This window comes from Geotrypetes seraphini, chromosome 12 (assembly GCF_902459505.1).
Source record: "Geotrypetes seraphini chromosome 12, aGeoSer1.1, whole genome shotgun sequence".
Taxonomy (NCBI): domain Eukaryota; kingdom Metazoa; phylum Chordata; class Amphibia; order Gymnophiona; family Dermophiidae; genus Geotrypetes; species Geotrypetes seraphini.
In genome coordinates, this window is record NC_047095.1 from 113137155 (window position 1) to 113160033 (window position 22879).

The following is a 22879-nucleotide window of genomic DNA, read 5'->3' on the forward strand; positions in this document are numbered from 1 at the left end:
CTGAATGCCCCATGCTACTCTCGATGCTCATAGGCTCCCTGCACTAAAAACCGCTATTGCGGTTTAGTAAAAGGGGGCCATAGTGCAAAATATAGACAGCAGATATAAATTCTCAAAACGGACACATTTTGATCACTAAATTGAAAATAAAATCATTTTTCCTACCTTTTTGTCTGGTGATTTCATAAGTCTCTGGTCCTTCTTCTGGTCCTTCTTCTTTCTCCTCCTGGCCCCCTCTCTTTATTTCTCTCTCCCCCTGTTCCCCCTCTTTATTTCTGCCTTTCTTTCTCTCTCCCCATGGCCCCCTCTTTATTTCCCTCTCCCCATGGCCCCCCTCTTTCTTTCTGTCATTGTTTCTCTCTCCCCTGGTCCCCATCTTTTTTTTGCCTTTCTTTTTCTCTCCCACTGGCCCCACTCTTTATTTCTGCCTTTCTTTCTCTCTTCCCCTAGCCCCCAAAAGCCATCGTGCTGATTTTTCTACTTCCATGATTCTTTCCCTATCACCACCCACAAACCAGCAGCCAATTTCTCCCTGCTCCTTCCCCGAGCCAGGCCCGGCGCGTGTCGGGCCCACAAAACTTCACTTCTGGCATCAGTTCTAACGGGGAGGAAGTTCCCGGCCAGCCAGACAGCAATTGGCTGGCCCAGAAGTTACTCTCCGACGTTAGAACTGACGCTGGAGGTGAAGTCTTGTGGGCCCTGCCATTTTCCCCATCCACCTCACCTTTTGTCTCCACCTACCACGCAGTTTCAGGCCAGCTGGGTTAAGGAATAACTCTGTGAAGGAGCTGGTGCCGGGATGCAGTGGTGAGAAGAGCAGCGTCAGAATAGGTAGGGTGGCTGGCTGTGCACCCTCTTGGGGCGTGCAACCGGGCGGACCGTCCCCCCACCCCCTCCCCTTGGTATGCCACTGGAGCTTTGACCAGGGCTGGTGTATCTCATCACAGTAAGAGCAGGATCTTGGCTTTTGGAAACCATGACTATAGGTGTTCTGCTATTGGTTGCAGATGTGAGTACTATTGTGCAACTTTAGGTGTAGGGATTTCTTCCATGATGTCTTTTATCTGGTTGCACTTAATTAGAGCAAGAAAATCTTGCTTGATGCTGCTATCCATTGAGTCTATGGTATAACCACCTGCTTTTCTCCCTTTCTTCCTTGTCCTACTTGAACAGGTTCTAAGGTGGTAGGGGTAGTGCTTTCCCTGGATGTTAAACATATCAAAGAACTGTGTCCTTGTCAGGGACTGGATGCTTTATTCATTGATGACAAAATACATTTCCACTGCCTTTTCTGGTTGCTCTTTAGGGTATACTTTTGCCATGACTTCCAATTAGACCTTCTCCAACATATCTCTGTGAAGTTTGCGGTGATGTTCTGTGACGTTGTTTGCTCTGTCCCCATCTCCAGGCCTTGGCCTTATTATGGGGGTGGGACCTTCATAGAGGTTGGTCTTCTCCTTCCAGTATGTAAGGCACTGATGTGTTGGTTACTATCACATACTGTGCACTTACAGTTTTTAATCATGGTCACTCTTTCCATAAATGCTTGGACTAGGGGCATGCAATGAAGCTACTAAGTGGTAAATTTGAAACCAACCAGAGAAAATATTTTTTCGCACAACATGTAATTAAACTCTGGAATTTGTTGCTGGTGAAATCAGTTAGCTTAGTGGGGTATAAAAATGAGAATTCTATAGGCCATTATTGAGATGGGTTGGGGAAATCCATTGCTTATTCCTAGGATAAGCAGCATAAGATCTGTTTTACTACTTGGGATCTAGCTAGATACTTGGGACCTGGGATGACCACTGTTGGGACAAGGATACTAGGCTTGATGGACCTTCAGTCTGTCCCAATATCACAGTTCTTATGTTCTTATTTATTGTATTTATTTATTGTCTTGGTGTACTGCTTATACCTAAATGCCAATATCGCCCTGAGCCACTTTAAAAATGAGTAAAAACAGTGTATTAAATAATACTTTCAAATGGGAAAAGATTGTTCTGTTTGTATTTGGTCAGGGAGTGAGTTTGAGAGATAGGGAGCTAAAAAATAGAAAGCTTCATGTCTAGTTGATTTGAAATGTGCCTGATATAGGTTGGGAAGTACGAACTGGTTAGAATCTAATGAATGGAGGGCACAAAGCTCTATTGCCCCCACCCCCACACACATACACACATACTCTCTGGTAGGCCTCCTACCTAATAACAACTGTTTGAATTGTGGGCAGGCTTTTGGCTCACTACTTCATGTGATGTACAAATGTACACATATAAAACAATATTGGAAAGAAATTTGGGATATTATACTTAATTTTCTTACTTAATAGGGAGATAAAGCTTAGTATTCTGTGACAAGAATTACTCTATAATATTGTGATCACAGCTATAATCTATTGTTATTAATATTAATATCCTTGTATTATTTTAAATATTATTGTGAAGTGCTCAGACCAAGTAACCCAAAATATAGTGAAGTCACTACAATGAGGTTAACAAGGGGACCATCATCGCCTTCACCTGATGACCACAAACATTTTCAGATCAACTTAATGTACTTATCTGAATAGGAGGGTAGTTGGTTTCGTTAATTCTCATTGATGACTGTGTACTAATAAAACTCATGTGCTCCGTTAAAATCCTAGAACTGTTCATTCATTCTTCCACTCCCGTCCCCCCCGACTCTAGTTTCACCTCTTCATCAGGGAGGGACACTAAGGAAAAATCAAACCAAGATCAAATTTCACAGCTCAAACTACTTGAAACATAGTGCAATAACTCAAATTAATCCTGATGGTTCTGAGTACTATTTACTAAGTACCGATGTACTTACTTAATCTTAATCTTAAAGCTCTTAAAATTCCTATATTACCTGGTGATGGCTTAAGACATTTAATATAAAATATGCTTCAGGAGTATTTCTAATGGAACATTATGAAAAACATTTTGACATTCTTCTTTCCAGAGCACTTAAAAGTTTTTTTTTCTCAATGGAAGTCAACCAACCTTCTTTCCTCCCACTTCTGGTGGCAATCAGTTCTATTACCTATAAATATGAGTCAGTGCTTTGCAAAAAAATTTGGAAATACAATTTCTTTTAATAAACATTGTTCTCCCTTTCAGGCATACTTGCATTTGGTTCCCAGTAATGTTTAATGTCAATGCCTCAATACATAACAATTCTCTCTGCTCCCTTCGTTGTAACTTTATGCTATGTACTGATTTCTATATTGAGGGACTGTGAATCTCATTGATATTCTGTTATGGTGACAGTTCTTTTGCATTTTAATGAAAATTCAATAAAATTTCATGGAAATGTTCTGCATAGTTCTATGAGAGTTTGAAGATGCTTAATTTGATATGTTGGTTGAGTAAATAATTGGTCATTAAAAAGCCAATTATCAACACTCATTACTTTGTTAATCAATTAAGATTTGCATGCTAATTTTAGTGGAGGGGTTATAGAATTAGGAGGAATAGATAAAATTCAGTTCTTAGTGCACAAAGCATGGAGTGTAAACCTGAGTGGAACATGGATGAAGCATGGACAGTCCCACAATTACATGTGTAGCTTTATAGAATACTGCAAGTTACGTGCTAAGGTGACACATTTAGGCACTCACATTTACATCTTGGCATCTAAATATCAACTATGCTTGAATTCTAGAGAAGCTGGGTACCCAAATGCTATTATAAAACTAGCACTTACCACCCTCCATCTTGGAATACTGTATAGAATAACCCCTTTTATGTACACTATAGTTAGAAGAAGGACTGTATGTGGGTCTAAGAAAGTTTTGTGTGATTTGAAAAAGATCTCATGATATTTCAAAAAAATGACATGTATGTATGTTTTTCATGCTATTGTTTTGAATAATCAATAAAACAATTGAAGTTAAAAAAATATGTGTCAATATAAAATTTGTGAGGTATACCGTAAATATGTACAAAATACACATATACATTGGACTTTCCAAACCATACACTGAAAAATGTCTCCTTTCATTTTTCCGTGCAGTTGCAACTATGGCAACTATGGCAGTTGCAACTATGGCCTGTGGACTTCTCTTTTAGGAAATTATCCAAACCTTTTGTTAACCCCGCTAAGCTAACTGATTTTACCACATTCTTATTCCATCACTTACCACATTCTTCTTCCATCAGCCCCAGTAGCTGTTCCGGGAGCCTGTGTCAATGACAGTAGGCCCTGAGCATCCTGCTGGAAATGCACAACTCTGCCTAGCTTATTCTCTTAAACTTCCTTAGCTGGTCTCATGATCTTTATGGTGATATTGGTCATGTCGTTTCCAGATAAGTGGAACCAGCATTTCAGCCTGGAGAAAACCACAGCCTGATGGCTAAAATGTTGGTTTCACTTACCTGGACATAGCATAGAAACATAGAGTATTACGGCAGAAAAGGGCTGTCGGCCCAACAAGTCTGCGCACTCGAACAACCCTTAAGCACTTCCTCGAAGTGAACCCACATGTTTATCCCATTTATTCTTAAAATCGAGCACGTTGTTGGGCTCTACTACCTGAAGTGGAAGATCATTCCATCTATCAAGGACCCTTTCGGTGAAGAAATACTTCCTAGTGTCACCATGAAATCTCCCACCCCTGATTTTTAGCAGATGCCCTCTTGTCACCGTAGGTCCTGTGAGGAAAAAGATGTCTTCTTCTACCTCAGTACGGCCAGTAACATATTTGAACATCTCTATCATGTCTCCCCTCTCTCTGCGTTCCTCAAGAGTGTATAGCTGCAACTTACCTAGGCGTTCTTCATATGGGAGATCCTGAATGACCAGTGTGATTATGGCCGTGATGATAGGGTAGTCGGTCAGGCTCCTCAAAAGGTAGAAGAACAACAGTAGGATAGGCTTAGGGTAGCTCATAACTGCTTGCCACAATTGAGGAAGTCACATCCCTAATCCTGGCATGGGGCAAAGAGAAAGAGGCATGTGCTGGCCCACTAATTTCATGGGGGTAGGCAGAAGGGCTAGTGCTTTCCTATCCTTAAGGAGCAGAATGCAGATTGAGTGTATTGTGGCACTGGGGATAAGGGACTCTGTGACAACATCTGAAGCAGGGGGACCAATCTTCTCCTTGTTCACGATCTGGCAACTGTCCCTCCAGCACCGTGCCTGTGATCCACAGTGTTTTTAGATGAAGCTTCACCATATCCTCCCTGACGATGATTCAATCCAGCACCTCTCCCTCCAGCATTGAGGACAATTCAGCACGACTAAGATGAAAAGTCCTGTGATGAACTGGCTACAATGAATTCTGTCACTGTGGTCTTGGAGTAAGTATAGAATTCTCCCAAAATGTCCCCTTTAATTTTTACATGGAGTTACAAATATGAGGGGGTACTGAAAAGTTCTCAGCTTGCAATACACAAATATATTTATCTTTTTTGGATCTGGTGTGAATTTATGCATACGCATTTGTGCATTTAAGAAGGTTTTATGAGCATTTGTGTAGGGATGTGAGTAGGACTAGTTCTGGGGAAAAAACACATAGATGCCTATTGTTTTTATAAATAGGCTTAATACATAGAAACATGATGACATATAAAGGCCAATGGCCATTATCTCTTCCTCTCTCAGAGATCCAACATGCCTATCCCAAGTTCTCTTGAATTCAGACACAGTGTCTGTCTCTACCACATCTTCCGGGAGACTATTCCATACATCTTCCACCCTTTCTGTAAAATAGTATTTCCATAGATTACTCCTGAGCTTATCACCTCTTAACTTCATCCTATGCCCTCTCATTGCAGAGTTTCCTTTCAAATGAAAGAGACTCAAGAAATGCACAATTATCTCCCCTCTTCTGCCTTTCCTCCAAAGTATGCATATTGGGATATTTAAGTCTTTCCCTATACACTATGTGATGAAGACCACATACCATTTTAATAAACTTCTTCATTACCGCAATCCAGTCAGGTTTTCAGGATTTCCTCAATGAATATGCATGAGATCTATTTACATGCACTGCTTTCATTGTATGCTAATAGATCTCATGCATATTCATTGAGGAAATACTGAAAACCGACTGGATTGTGGCCCTTGAGGGGGGACTTTGACACCCCTGATCTAGAGTTAAAGTTTGAGGCTCAAGTATCTTCTTTTGTTATAATATATTTCTTTCAATTGCATTGTACACTATTCATGTTTATATTCATAAATAATCACTTTTTTTATACCCTAATCACTAGCAGGATGGACTACTGCATTACTCAGTAAAATGGATTGACCGTTATCTTCATTCAAATAATTATAAATGGTCCAAAAAATGTTCTTAGATTTATCTGTTCAGCTAATAAGTTCAATAACATTACTTATTCTTGTAAATTGATTGCCCCCCTATTTCTTACAGGTGTAAAGATTTTGGATTTTCCTTTCGTGACTCTGAAAAATTGCCTGCATATCTATTGATGTAATACTCTCCTTACTTAAACGCTAAATAAAATATTGTACTCTTATGAAGACAAACTACAATTATAAGTTAATACACTTGATTCACCTTGTGACCAGCCAGGAATTCTTCCAGCGCAGGTCCCAGTCAAGATAAAGGGAAAAGAGGTGAAACAGAAATACCGGGTAGGAATTGGTAAAGGACAGGTTGGATCTGAATTAAGTAATTTCATGGACCACCGGGGGAGCCCAAGAGGCCCTTGGAATACTGCCAGGGCTGATACAACAGGGCGTTTCCCCAGATTATATAAGCCTGCCCCTGACAACAGGGAAGGAAGCCGGTTAGGGAGGAAGTTTAGGCTTTGCCTCCCTAGGGACCCTGACCAGCCAAACAGGGACAGAGAGCCCCAACCTATGGAGCTGGATGAGGTTGAACAACCAGAGGGTTTGACTGAATCTGAGGAACTTATGGACTTCCAAGAGTTTTGTGCTGGTGAGGATGCTAACCTACCTGAACCAATGCAGGTGAACTGGACTCTGAGCCACAAACAGTGAGTGGATTTTAGGAACTGTTTGTGTGCTGTTCTTTTGTTGTTGAATGCTGATTTTTGGTATGAAAGCTTAGAGAGAGTATTGGGGGAGAGGTTTTGCTTCCACCTGGGAGGGAATGTGAAAGTCTGTTTGAAAGACTGTATTTTTTTGCAAAACCTACTACTCTCTCTTCTTCCTGGCAACCCTAATTATTAATTGCCAGAGGCTTTCTTATTTTTTCTGTTATGGACTGCAATCTAACTAAAACTTGAAAGCTGGACTGTAGCTGTTTTGAAATAAAGAAAAGGACTGCTTGGCAGCAGTCAGAGTGAGCTCTCTACTGAGCCCAGGTCTCAACAATAGGAGAGACTTAAGAAGCAGTGAGAAAAAGGAAAGTTGGAGTTAATTAGTGCTGCTTCAATTATTCTGCCATTTTGACAGTATTGCATGTTTTTGTTTTTTTTTATATTTTCTTTCTTGGACTTCTGTCTAGAATTCTGAAGCAATGAAAGTATTACTTACCTGATTGGAAGGATTAAGTAAAGAGAACTAGTTATATAAACTGTCCCTGTGTTGGAACTTTATTGTGGTGTTTTTTTTTACTTTTGAAAACCCGATCCTGCAGGGTGACTCCAGGCCGGGTCACACGCTTAGGTGCTGTTTAGTGTAGCCATCAGAATTGCAACTAAGCCCTGTTCAGGGTTATGCTGGTGGCCACAACCTCCATATAAAAAAGTTGAGGTGTCTTCAGCCCTAGTCTATGGACCACATAAATGTTAGTGCTTTGATGTAATATTTACACATAACATGTACTATTCTGAAACCCTTGGACTTAAATGTAATTCCCATCTATGGCCCATCCATGTTCCTGCCCTGTGAATACACCTCTGATATTTCTCAAACTATATGTGATGGGTTTTTTTCTTAAATATAATTTTATGAGTTTGTAATCAATAAAGTTCTTGTAAACGCACATTCTTTATAATATGAAAGGGAGGAAAATTAAGTACAAAATAGGACAAGTTTTGTGTAATTTGACAATGATCTCAATTCTCAAGTACGGACAAACTATGAAATTTCAAAAAATGACATATATATATATATGTATATATATATATATATATATATATATATATATATATATATATATATATATATATATATATATATTACATTACATTACATTAGTGATTTCTATTCCGCTTGTGCCTTGCGGTTCTAAGCGGATTACATTAGAAGATGGCTGGTCATTTCCAGGCGATGACAATACAATTATTTGTATAACTTTACAAACTTTGCATACCTAACTTTACATAACTTTTCGTACATAACTTTACATAACTTTACGTGGAGTTGCTTTGCGTTACTTTACATTATCCTTACCGTGCTTGTATAACTTGCATTAAGTTTACATAATTTATCTTACATAATTTATCTTACATAGCTTTACAAGACTTTACGTAGAGTTACTTTATGTTATTTTACCTTATTATTCCAGTACATTGCATAACTTACATTACATAATATTACAAAGCATAACCTTATGTTATATTACAACGCATAACCTTATGTTACATTACATAATATTACAAAGCATAATCTTATGTTACCAAAAAAATCGTCTGTTCCTAGGTTGTTATATCTGATTTTTCGGTAATTGGAGAAACAGTGTTTCTAGATATGAATTGGCTTATCGCCCGTTGCAGCTAGATTAGATGTTGCCTATGGGGACGAAATTGCAGTTGGTTGTGATTTGCAGGAGGTTATGAAGGGTGAGAAGATGAGGGTGGATTATAATATTGGGATGTGTTTTTTGAATAGTATAGTTTTTATATCTTTTCGAAATGCTTTGTAGTCCGTAGTTGTGGTCAGCAGCTTGGATATGATGGGGTCAATTTTCGCGGCCTGTGTAGCAAGTAGGTTGTCATATAGCTTTTTGCGTTTTGTGCCTTTGAGTGAGGGGTAGGTGAATGGGGTCTGGGTTCTCCTTACTCTAGTTGAGAGGTTTCGGATTAGGCGGCTGTTTAGGTAGAGAGGTGCTGTTCCGTTTAGTGCTTTGAATAATAGACAGTATAGTTTGAATTGAGTTCTTGTTTGTATCGGTAGCCAGTGTGAGTCGAGATAGGCATTAGTGATGTGATCGTATTTTCCTAGCGAGTAGATAAGTCTGAGTGCTGTGTTCTGTACTGTCTGTAATTGTTTGGTCATGTAAGTGGGGCAGGGTAGATAAAGGCTGTTGCAGTAGTCTACAAGTCCTAGTACAAGTGATTGGACTAAGATCCTGTATTGTATTTTGTCAAAGAATTTTCTTATTTTTCGCAGGTTGCGCATGGTGTAGAAGGCTTTTTGGATGGTTTTGTTAGTATGAGTCTGCATTGTGCATCTCCTGTCTATCGTTACTCCCAGGATTTTGAGTGCTGGCTGTATTGGGTATGTGATTGCATTTGTCATCAGATCAGTTAAGGTAGGTTCTTTGTCTTTTTCTAGCAGCAGGAATTTGGTTTTGTCCGTGTTCAGTTTCAGTTTGTGGTTGGTCATCCATGTTTCTACCGTTTCCAGAGTTTTTTTCAGTCGTCCTGATGAATTGGGGTCTTGGGTATTGAAGGGGAGAAGGATTGTTATGTCATCTGCGTAGCTGAATGAGACTATATTTAGGGAGTCTAGAGTGGTGCCCAGTGAGGATACGTAGAGGTTGAAAAGTATGGGTAATAATGGAGATCCTTGCGGTACTCCACAGGGGTTTGACCAAGGGTCAGATATGTGGTCTTTTGTCTTTACTTTATAAGTTCTAGTTTTAAGGAATCCTTGGAACCAGTTGAGTACCAAACCTGAGATCCCTATGGCGTCTAGTATCTGGAGTAGTATGTTGTGATCCACTAGGTCGAAAGCTGCTGAAAAATCTAGTTGGATAAGTAGTATCCTGTTCCCTTTGCTGAGGTGTTGGCGGGCTATATCCATTAGAGATACAAGTAGTGTCTCTGTGCTGTGGTTTTTTCTGAATCCTGATTGTGATGGGTGTAGTATGTTGTGGTCTTCTAGGTAGTTGGTGAGGTATTGTGCTACAAGACCTTCTTGTAGTTTGATATATAATGGGATTGAAGCGATGGGTCTGTGGTTGGCTGGATTATTGTTTGGAGCTTTGGGATCTTTCGGTATGGGGGTGATAATAATCTCGCCTAGTTCTGGTGGGAAGTGACCATCTGTGAGCGTGGATTGTAGCCAGTTCATGAGGTTAGCTTTGAACTTGATGGATGCGGTTGTTAGCAGGTACGATGGGCAGCTGTTTAGGTCACAAGAAGTTTTACTATATTTGTTGTATAGTCGAGTCATGTCGTTCCATTGTACTTTGGGGAAGTTAGTCCACGTTCTGTCAGCTACTAAGGCTTCATCTATTGTTGGTGTTGTTATAATCTCATCGAGGAGGGTTAATGAATTGTTGAATGTGGATCTGATATTGGTGATTTTGTGCTTGAAGTAGTCTGCTAATTGGTGGGCTGAAGGAGATTGGTTTCCTTGAGTAGCTAGGAAAGGTTTGGTGTCCGTGAGTTTTCTTACAATATTGAAGAGTATTTTTGAGTCTGGGTTTTCAGTGCCTATTAGTTTGGAGTAGTATGCTTTCCTTTTTTCCTTTAGTTTGATGTTATATTGTTTGATTTGGTTTCTCCATGCTACTTTTGTTTGGTCTTGTTTCTGTTTTTTCCATATTCTTTCGAGGTGTCTGCATTGTCTTTTTAAATGGAGTAGTTCGGCGTCGAACCATTTGTCTGAAGGTCTACAGATTTTGTTTTTTGTTTTTATTGGTGCTAGCTCGTTCAAAGTAGCTTCGCTAAGGGTACGCCAGTGAGTTACAAATTCTTTGGGGTTGATGTGGTCGAATGCTGGATCTACCTTCTCCCAAAATGTAGTAGGATTGATTTTCTGTCGTGTGTTGATGTGGATTTTTTGGGGTGCGGGTTTGTGGTTGTTTTGAGCCCAATTTATAGTGAAAGTGTATTTGTAGTGGTCTGACCAGAGGGAGGGGTGCCATACACCGTTGGATGTGTGTATGTTTTGAGTATCAAGGTTATGGGACGTGAATGCTGCAATGTCCAGTTGGTGGCCTTTTTCGTGTGTGGGTTCGGGGTTAAGTATCTGATAGGATAGGGTATCGAGATATGAGAGTATTCCCTCTACTTGTTTGGAGGAGTGGTCTTCTAGATGGAGATTTAAGTCTCCGAGGAGTAAGTTGTGGGTGGAAGTTAGTGAATTCTGGAGAATGAATTCTTCGAGTTCTTGTTTTGATGCGGACCATTTCCCTGGTGTGACATAGCATAGAATGCAGGTCAGGTTTCCGGAGAGAGTGTTATCGGAGAGTTGACAGGCTAGAAGGTCCAGGTGTGGGGATGAGTTCTTGGCTAGGACTTTTAAGTTAAAGTTGTTTTTTACTATGATGGCTAACCCTCCCCCTCGTTTGTTTTCTCGACAAACAAGCTCTAATTTATATCCTTTTGGGCAGAGATCTATTATGCTTGGGTCGGAGTCTGAAGTGATCCAGGTTTCAGCTAAGAATAGGCAGCCTAGATGATCTTTGATTAGCCAATCTTTGATTAATTCCACCTTTGGATTGATTGATCTTATGTTCATGTAAGCACATTTTATTGGTGTGAAATTTGTGAAGGAGAATTGTGAACTGATTGAGTTGAGGAAGATTCTTGGGAGTGTCAAGTGTTTATGGCTGTTTGTCTTGGGTTTTGGCGGGGGTCGTTTACCCCAGGATGTTGGGATGCTTTCTAGGCTGGAGTTAGGACATGGTGTCAGAGTTCTGAGGGAGTGGAGTTTCCTGGCTGGTGGAGTTTGCCTGAGGTCTGTTGTAATGATTGGGATGGAGTAAGTATGGTAGCCTGCTGTTTTCCAGTTGGATATGAGGAGGGCGAGCAACAGAAGGACAAGCAGGGTTTTAGCATATACTATATATATATATAGCTATATGTTTTTTCATAGCTTTGTGAATAATCAATAAAACAATTGACATCAAAAATGAATTTGCCAATTAGAAAATTTGGGAGGTATATATGTGTGTCGCCTTTTAAAATACAAAATACACATATATATTGGACCTTCCAAACCAAAGACAGAAAAATGTCTCCTTTAATTTTTCCATGCAGTTTCAAATATGTTTATATGAGGTACATCCTTTGCTTATGCTCAGAGACTGAAGGAGGGCCATTCACATAACTAATGTCTAGAATCGGGAACCTAGACTGTCATCAGTAAAAACCTGGAAGACGTAGGTATTTCACACAGATTGCACTCTCCACTTAGTTGATAATTCAGGCCACTCAAGTAGTTGTGGTCTGAAGCAGTTTATTTAAACATATTTTTTGTTAATAAAAAGCACAATAATAACAGCAGAGGGAGTCAGTTTGGCAGAGGCAGTTAGCAAGCAATATCTAGAAATTCTCTTTAATTGTCTTGTATTCTTTCCAGTTAAAATATATCAATAGCTTCTCTTTAGCCTCCTCTATAACAGGGTAAAAAGTACCATAGCATTGTTTCAAAGAAAGTTCAATAATGTTTGATGCTAAATGTGTTGGTAGACTCAGGAATTTTTTTAAAGTACCTGATCCAGATGGATTGCTCCTCTGAAAACTTGCTTCTCTGAGCAGTTAAGGACATATGATTTGCCAAACTGGGACAAACCAAAGGTCCATCAAGCCCAGTATCCTGTTTCCAACTTTGGCCAACCAACATCCCAAGTACATAGCTAGATCCCATGTAGCAAAACAGATTCTATGCTACTTATCCTAAGAATGAGCAGTGGATTTCTCCAAGACATCTCAATAATGGCCTATGGACTTCTCTTTTAGGAAATTATCCAAACCTCTTATAAACCTTGTTAAGCTAACTGATTTTACCACATTCTTCTTTCATCAGCCCCAGTAGCTGTTCCGGGAGCCTGTGTCAAAATAACAGTAGGCCCTGAGCATCCTGCTGGAAATACACAACTCTGCCTAGCTTGTTTTCTTAAACTTCCTTAGATGGTCTCATGATCTTTATGGTGATATTGGTCATGCCATGTCTAGATAAGTGAAACCAGCATTTTAGCCTGGAGAAAACCACAGCCTGATGGCTAAAATGTCAGTTTCACTTACCTGGACAAGCAGGACCTGAATGATTATGGCCGTGATGAAAGGGTAGTTGGAAAGGCTCCTCAAAAGCTAGAAGAACAGCAGTAGGATAGGCTTAGGACAGCTACACTGGAGGAAGCCACACCCCTAAACCTGGCATGAGGCAAAAAGAAAGAAACATGTGCTGGCCCATTAATTTCATGGGGTGGGCAGAAGGGCTAGCACTTTCCTATCCTTAAGGAGCTGAAGGCAGATTGTGTGTATTGTGACTTTGGGAGAAAAGGACTCTGTGACAACATCTGGAGCAGGGGGACCAAACTCCATCTTATTCAAGATCTGGCAACTGTCCCTCCAGCACCTTGCCTATGATCCATCAGTGTTTTTGGATGAAGCCTCATCACATCTCCCAAAATCTCCTCCCTGATCATGATGCAATGCAGCTCTCTCCAGCAATGGGGACAATTAAGCATGGCTAAGATGAAATGTCCTGTGATTAACTGGCCAAAATGAATTGTCCCATTATGTTGTTGGAGTAAGTGCAGAATTTCCCCCCCCCACCCCCAAAATGCCTCCTTTAATTTTTCATGGAGTTGCAAATATGAGGGGGTACTGAAAAGTTCTTAGCTTGGAGTATGCAGATACATTTACCTTTTTTTGGATCTGGTGTGAATTTGTACTTAGGCATTTGTACATTTAAGAAGGTTTTGTGAACATTTGTGTAGGGATTTGAGTGGGACTAGTTCTGAGGGAGAAGCATATACAGTGTAGACGCCTATTGTGTTTCTAAACAGGCTTGATGCATAGAAATATAGAAACATAATGGCAGATAAAGGCCAAATGGCCCATCTATTCTGCCCATCCACAGTAACCATTATTTCTTCCTCTTTCAGAGATCCCACGTGCCTATCCCAAGCTCTATTGAATTCAGACAGTGTCAGTCTCTACCACCTCTTCTGGGAGACTGTTCCATGTATCTACCACCCTTTCTGTAAAAACATATTTCCAGGAACCGGTAGGGGGAGGATTTGGGAGCGGGTTCATAGGGCAGTTTTATACCTTTTATTGTCTGGTCATTTTGTTTTTTCGTCATCTTGGTCCCAGTTTCTCTTTCTGCTTTTTATCTATTTTTTACCAATTTGCTTTCCAGTGTCTGCCGTCCATTTTTTTCTCCTCTTCTCTACTGTTCCATTCCTTCCTTATGCCTGTCTCCAATGTATTGATATTTCCCTTTAAGCTTACTTAACTTTTTCTTTTCTTCCTCCTTCCACTCAAATCTTGCCCTCTCTCACCCTTCTTTTAAAATTTTCAGCTACCTCTCAATTCTCCATCATCTCTCAGACCCTTGCTTTCCCATTTCCCATCTCACTCCTTTCCCAGCCTCCTATTTCCTTCTATATACTCCCCATTACCACAGTTCTACCACTGCACTCACTGTTCTCTCACTAGTCATCTCCCTTTTGACCTCATCCACATGGCTCACCACTTTCAGAACCCCCTCCCTCTCACCACTCATATCTCGAGTCCCTTTCTCTCATCTCCTCCATGCAAAAGAACCCCGATGACCCTGCCAACCCATCCCTTTGTTCACCTTTCTATCTCTCCCTCCCATCCCCCACATGCAGCAGAACCCCAATGACCAATCCCCCTGTGCACCTTTCCTTCTCTCTCACCCATCCTTCATATGCAGCAGAACTCTGACAACCCATCCCTTTGCACAATATTCCATTTCTCCCATCCCCCACATGCAGCAGAACCCCTATAACCCTCCGACCGCAAGGCCCTAACATACCTCCGTTCTGAAAATTGCAGCGATGGCAGCTCTGAATGGGCTGCTTCGCTGCCTTTTCAGAGGCCTTCAATCTACCACTGCATCACTAATGATGTCATCAGCCTGTTCAGTGCATGCATTTCAGAACGGAGGTGGACTGGAAAGGAGGGATGGATACTCTCATGGCCCGGCTGTCAGATGGCCACGGCCTGCTAGTGGGCAACAGACTGGGGGTTGGGGACACCTACACTAAGATATACATATTGAGATCTTTATGTTTGTCTCCATAAGCCTTATGATACAGACAGATTGTCTGGCAAAGTTACACAAGAAAATGGAGTAGATTCTGCGCCATTCACGGAGGAGAGTGTTTATGAGCAACTTGAAAAACTGAAGGTGGCAAAGCGATGGGACCAGATGGGATCCATCCCAGGATACTAAGGGAGCTCAGAGAGGTTCTGGCGAGTCCTATTAAAGACTTATTCAACAAATCTATGGAGATGGGAGTGGTTCCTGGGGATTGGAGGAGAGCGGATGTGGTCCCTATTCATAAAAGTGGTCACAGGGATGAAGCAGGAAACTACAGGCCGGTGAGCCTCACTTCAGTTGTTGGAAAAATAATGGAAGTTTTGCTGAAAGAAAAGATAGTATACTTCCTTGAATCTAATGGGTTACAGGATCCGAGGCAACATGGCTTTACAAAAGGTAAATCGTGCCAAATGAACCTGATTGAATTTTTTGATTGGGTGACCAGAGAGCTGGATCGAGGACTTATGCTAGATGTAATTTACTTGGATTTCAGCAAAGCCTTTGATACAGTTCCTCATAGGAGGCTGTTGAACAAACTTGAAGGGCTGAAGTTAGGACCCAAAGTGGTGAACTTGGTTAGAAACTGGCTGTCGGACAGACGTCAGAGGGTAGTGGTTAATGGAAGTCGCTCGGAGGAAGGAAAGATGAGTAGTGGAGACCCTCAGGGTTCGGTGCTGGGACCAATCCTGTTCAATATGTTTGTGAGTGACATTGCTGAAGGGTTAGAAGGAAAAGTGTTCCTTTTTGCAGATGATACCAAGATTTGTAACAGAGTAGACACCGAAGAGGGAGTGGAAAATATGAAAAAGGATCTGCAAAAGTTAGAGGAATGGTCTAATGCCTGGCAACTAAAATTCAATGCAAAGAAATGCAGAGTAATGCATTTGGGGATTAATAATCAGAAGGAACCTTATATGCTGGGATGAGAGAATCTGATATGCACGGACGGGGAGAAGAACCTTGGGGTGATAGTGTCCGAAGATCTAAAGGTGAAAAAACAGTGTGACGAGGCAGTGGCTGCTGCCAGAAGGATGCTGGGCTGTATAAAGAGAGGCGTAGCCAGTAGAAGGAAGAAGATGTTGATGCCCCTGTACAGGTCATTGGTAAGGTCCCACTTGGAGTATTGTGTTCAGTTTTGGAGACCGTATCTGGCGAAGGACGTAAGAAGACTTGAAGAAGCCCAGAGGAGAGCGACGAAAATGATAGGAGGCTTGCGCCAGAAGACGTATGAGGAGAGACTGGAAGCCCTGAATATGTATACCCTAAAGGAAAGGAGAGACAGGGGAGATATGATTCAGACGTTCAAATACTTGAAGGATATTAACGTAGAACAAAATCTTTTCCAGAGAAAAGAAAATGGTAAAACCAGAGGACGTAATTTGAGGTTGAGGGGTGATAGAATCAAAGGCAATGTTAGGAAATTCTACTTTACGGAGAGGGTGGTAGATGCCTGGAATGCACTCCTGAGAGAGGTGGTAGAGAGTAAAACTGTGACTGAGATCAAAGAAGCGTGGGATGAACACAGAGGATCTATAATCAGAAAGTAATATTAAAAATTGAACTAAGGCCAGTACTGGGCAGACTTGCATAGTCTGTGTCTGTATATGGCCATTTGGTGGAGAATGGGCTGGGGAAGGCTTCAATGGCCGGGAGGGTGTAGATGAGCTGGAGTAGGTTTTAATGGAGATTTTGGCACTAGGAACCCAAGCACAGTACCGGGTAGAGCTTTGGATTCTTGCCCAGAAATAGCTAAGAAGAAAAAAATAAAAAAAATGTAAATTAAATCAGGTTGGGCAAACTGGATGGACCATTTGGGTCTTTATCTGCCGTCATCTCCTATGTTACTATGTTGTTGTTTTTTAGTAGCCTTCCTATGGGCCGACTCCATCTATTTTATATCTTTTTGAAGGTGCGGGATCTCCAGAATTGTACACGATTTTCTAAATGAGGTCTCACCAGAGTCTTATACATGGGCTTCAATACCTCTTTTATCCTACTGGCCATGCTTCTCCCTATACACCTTAGCATACTTCTTTGCTTTCACTGTCACCTTTTCAACATGTTTGTCCACCTTAAGCTTTGCTGCCTTGTAATAACATCTCTCTTCACATATGCAATGTCCATGATAAGTATCATCATTCTGATCCCCAAACATTTCAGCCAGATTAATGTTTGTCTCTCTCTTAATATGAGTTCAGCTTCAACACAGCTTCAACCTATATTTAATGTTAAACACACAGAGCAACAGAAGATGCCCTTAAGATTAAACTCTGAGGAGATAAACATTATAAAGCTTCTGTATCCTTAACGTGAGAGTTAAACTCAAATCAGCACAGACTTAAATGATACCCCCTCCCATTAATTTGATTTCTGTTTCTATGCTTATAAAATTGCCTGGATTTTAGGGGGAAGTGGAATGTCAATAATTTAAAGATGAATTTGAGTGGGATCAGCAAGAACCCTGCAACATCTTCTGCCAGACCAATGAATTATGTACAGTCTCAGCAGGTGTTTCATTGGACAAACTATTTCAAAGTTTTGAAGATGAAAACTTATTCTCTTCTGATTATTTTAATTATTTTTCCTACCCTATGGAAGTTCACTGAGTGTTCATGCTCTTTAAGAAAGGATTATTTGGCTTCACCTGGATATCACAAGAATGGGGACATCATAATTGGGGGAATAGTATCTATGTTCAACATTAAATCAACTAATGATTTCATCAAAGATTCTGTTCAATCCATTGAAAAAAAATTGTAAGTAGCCTTATTTAGCTCATCCATACCAGGTTTATGATCAAAATTTTTACGTTAAACGGTCACTAACGGTGGGAGTTAATGAACGTAGTTTGACCTTTTGAAATTGACTAGGTTGAATTATCTAAATTTTGGTTTCTATTTTTTTTTAATTCATTATTCATTTTAAAGCCATGAGTAAGTGCAAAAATATAATACAATCATATAACTCTATAAAAGCACTTAAATACATTTACGATTATAATTTGTGACACATAGAAATATCCACACCCCACAATTATATAAAAAATATTACACTCAAATTGAAAAATACATTCCAACCCACTCTTTGCAATATTTTGTCAGTGGCTCCCAAATCTCCAAAAACTGCTTATAATGTCCCTGATGTATAGCCATATTTCATTCTATCTTAAAAACATGACATAAAGACTCCCACCAAAAGGTATAGTTCAGTCTATCCCAGTATTTCCAATTCCTTAAAATAAACTGTATGGCAACCCCTGTCATAATAAATAGAAGTTTATTATTGTGAGATGATATTTGGCTTTTAGCCTATTATTGATTAGAATTCCAAATTTGACCAGTGGACTTCAGTGTGATTACCGTGGGCTGCCACGGTAATTGGCTTTTTAAAAGAGGACCTTAGGGTTATAGCACATTGGTGACCACGGAGTAGAATAAAAACAGAAATTAAAATTCCTGAGTACTTTGCCATAGAAGAGCACCTGTTTACTGGGTAAGTGCTGCTGACTGTGATATTCTCAGGCACCATCTGTGCACTGTCTCTGAATATCTGTAAATACCCCTCTGCTTTGTGTATAAAGTGCCAGGGTGTCCTAAGTTATCCAGTGAAGTTATTAGGATAGCAGATGATATTGCCACCATCTGGATTAATTTCAGTGCTAACCTCCTTATTTGGCTATTCAGTGCCAGCCATAATAGTCACATCAAATAAGAGTATATTTGTTGATTGTCGAAAGTGGCACCTCATTCATAAGAACATAAGCATTGCCTCTGCTGGGTCAAACCAGGGGTCCATCATGCCCATCAGTACGCTACCGTGACGGCCCCCCAGGTCCATGACCTGTAGTGATCCTTTACCTAAATCTTTTATTCCCTAATCATTTTATATCCTGAATGGTAGCCCTCTATCTATACCCTTCAAACCCCTTTTCCTTCAGGAAATCATCCAATCCCTTTTTGAAACCCAATATCGTACTCTGTCTTATCACCTCTTCTGGAAGCGCATTCCTGGTGTCTACCACCCTCTGAGTGAAGAAGAACTTCCTAGCATTTGTTCTGAATCTGTCTCCTTTCAATTTTTATGAATGCCCTCTTGGTTTTTTTCCCCCGCTAGTCTGAAGACTCTGTCCCTATCCACCTTCTCTTTGCCTTTCATGATCTTATAAGTCTCTATCATGTCCCCTCTAATCTCCGCTTTTCCATGGAAAAGAGTCCCAGATTCTCTAGCCTTTTAGCATATGAAAAGTTTTCCATGCCTTTTATCATCCTTGTTGCTCTTCTCTGGACTTTCTCGAGTATCACCATATCCTTCTTAAGGTACGGCAACCAGTATTGGAAGCAGTACTCCAGATGCGGGCGCACCATTGCTCGATATAGTGGCAGGAAAACTTCCTTCGTTCTGGTAGTGATACCTTTTTGATAATGCCCAACATTCTGTTCGCCTTCTTAGAGGACGTTGCACATTGTGCCACTGGCTTCACCTGTGTTATCCACCAATAGCCCCAAGTCCTTTTATATTACATTACATTAGTGATTTCTATTCCGCCTGTGCCTTGAGGTTCTAAGTGGATTACATTAGAACAGTGGTTCTTAACCTAGGTTCGACCGAACCCCAGGGGTTCAGGGAGTCAGTCTCGCGGGTTCGGCGGAGGTCAAAACACACCTCCGATTCATATAGCGCGCAATCCTTTTCGAGGATGCTGGACATAAAAACGAAGAAAAGGAACAGACTTTGTTGCGAAAATGACATGAGAGTGGCACTTGCCAAGGTAAAGCCGTGCATTTCTGAACTGGTCTCTGAGAGGCAACAGCAGAAGTCACACTGATTTGCAGTAAATTTCATTATTATGTTATTATTATTCGAAATATAGGAGAACTTTTTTGTTTTCAAAATTGATATTATTTTTTCCCTCACTGTATACCTATGTTTTGAATTTGTAAAAATCATATTTTATTTTTCCAATAAAGAAGGGTTCGGTGAACACGCATATGAAACTGGTGGGGTTCAGTACCTCCAACAAGGTTAAGAACTACTGCATTAGAAGATATCTGGACATATCCAGGAGAATTACATAACAAAGAAGAAAGAATAACATAACATTCTGTTGAAGGATGCAGGTTTCTGGTTACAAATGGAGGTTATATGTTGAGGTTTCTGAAGTTTTGAGATGTTGAGGATATCTATCAGCAGGTTACAGTACTTTAAAAGGAAGGTTACAGTACTTTAAAAGGGAGCTGGAATCTGGTTATATATTGGGGATTTGGTTTGGAGAGTTGACTAGAAGTTGCCATAGGGGTGGTGTATTCGTGAGGAATATGCAGTTGGGATATGAAAGGGTAGGTTAGATTGATGGGATGTGTTTTTTGAATAGAAGTGTTTTGATTTCTTTTTGGAACACTTTAATGTCTGTTGTTTTGGTCAGCAGCTTGGAGATGGCGGAGTCCAGTTTTACTGCCTGTGTTGCTAGAAGGTTGTCGTATAGTTTCTTGCGTCGAGTGCAATTGAGTGGAGGGTAGGTGAATAGGATCTGGGTTCTCCTTATTCTGGGAGAAAGGTTACGGTATAGGCGGTTGTTTAGGTAGATGGGTGCAGTTCCGTGGGTTACTTTAAATAGTAGACAGTATAATTTGAATTGGGTTCTTGCTTGTATCAGTAGCCAGTGAGAGTCTAGGTAGGCATTGGTGATGTGGTCAAATTTACTAAGAGAGTAGATAAGTCTGAGAGCTGTGTTCTGAACAGTCTGTAGTTGTTTTATCATGTTGGTTGGACATGGTAGGTAGAGGCTGTTGCAGTAGTCTACAATTCCTAGCACAAGAGATTGGACTATGATCCTGTATTGATCTTTGTTAAAGAATTTTCTTATTTTTCGTAAGTGGCGCATGGTGAAGAATGCTTTTTGGGTAGTTTTGTGGATTTGTGTCTGCACTGTGCAGCATCTGTCTATCAGTACTCCCAGAATTTTGAGTGTGATCTGTATTGGGTATTTGATTGCATTTACTTCCAGTTCAGTTAAGGATGGTTTTTTGTCCTTTTCTAGCAGTAGGAATTTAGTTTTATCCGAGTTCAGCTTCAACTTATGGTTAGTCATCCATTTTCCACTGTTTCCAGTGTTGTTTCCAGGCGTCCTGATGAGGCGGGGTCTTGGGTGTCGAAGGGGAGGAGGATGGTTATGTCGTCCGCGTAGCTGAATGATACTATATTTAGGACATCTAGAGTTGTGCCTAGGGAAGCTATGAAGAGGTTGAATAGTATGGGTGATAGTGGTGACCCTTGTGGCACTCCGCAGGGGTTTGACCATGGGTCGGATATAAGATCTTTTGACTTAACTCTGTATGTCCTTGTTTTAAGGAATCCTTGGAACCAGTTGTAAACCCTACCTGAGATCCCTATGGCGTCTAGTATCTGGAGTAGTATGGGATGGTCTACTAGGTCGAATGCTGCTGAAAGATCCAGTTGGATGATTAGCATCCTGTTTCCTTTGCTGAGGTGCTGTCGGGCTATATCCAGTAGAGATACAAGTAGTGTTTCTGTGCTGTGGTTAGCTCTGAATCCAGATTGAGACGGATGCAGAATATTGTGGTCTTCTAGGTAATTGGAGAGATATTGTGCTACAAGATCTTCTATTAGTTTGACGTATAAAGGGATCGAAGCGATGGGTCTATAATTTGCAGGGTTGTCAATTGGACCTTTGAGGTCTTTCAGTATAGGAGTAATTATAATCTCGCCTAGTTCTGATGGGAACTGACGTTCCCTGAGAATGGTTTGCAACCATTGCATGAGACTAGCTTTGAATTTAGTGGATGCTGTAGTTAGTAGGTACGGAGGGCAGTTATTCAAATCACATGAAGATTTGTATATTTTTTGTATAGCCAGTCCAGGTCTGTCCATTTTACTGTTGGGAAGTTAGTCCAGGTTCTATCTGCTGAAATGGCTTCATATTTTGTGGGTTTTATTAGTACATCGTCTAGGTTGTTTAGTGAGTAATTGAAGGTGGTTCTGATTATGGTGATTTTGTGTTTGAAGTGGGGAGCTGTTGGAGACTGGTTTCCTTGAGTGGCTAGGAAAGGTTTGGTATCAGTGAGATTTCTTACAAGGTTGAAAAGTTTTTTGTGTCTGGTGTTTCGGTGCCGATAAGTTTGGAGTAGTGGTCTTTTCGTTTTTCCTTCAGTTTGATTTTGTATTGTTTGATTTGGATTCTCCATGCTGTTTTGGTGTGGTCTTGTTTCTGTTTTTTCCATATCCTTTCTAGATGTCTACATTGCCTTTTTAGATAGAGGAGTTCAGAGTCGAACCATTTGTCTGATGGTCTACATATTTTATTTTTAGTTTTTATTGGGGCTAGCTCGTTCAAGGTAGATTCACTAAGAGTACGCCAGAGATTTACAAATTCTTTAGGGTTATTGGTGTCAATTGCGGGGTCTACTGTGTCCCAGAATGTAGTAGGTTCGATTTTCTGTCTGGTCTTGATGAGTGTTTTGTGGGGAGTGGGTTTGTTGTTATTTTGAGCCCAGTTGATAGTGAAGGTATATTTGAAAATGGTCTGACCAGAGGGTAGGATGCCAGGAGCTGTTGGAGATATGGATATTTTGTGTGTGGAGGTTAGGAGACGTGTATGCAGCAATATCAAGTTGGTGGCCCTTTTCATGTGTGTGTTCGGAGTTGAGGATCTGGTAAGATAGGGTGTTGAGGTATGAAAGTATTCCCACTACTTGTTTGGAGGAGTGGTCTTCTAGGTGGAGATTTATGT

General features: G+C 40.6%; 1 pseudogene; it reads left to right on the forward strand.

Moving 5' to 3' along the window:
• The first annotated feature begins 6831 nt into the window (after nucleotides 1–6831).
• LOC117346310 overlaps nucleotides 6832–22879 on the forward strand; it is a 71108-nt pseudogene continuing 55060 nt past the window's right edge.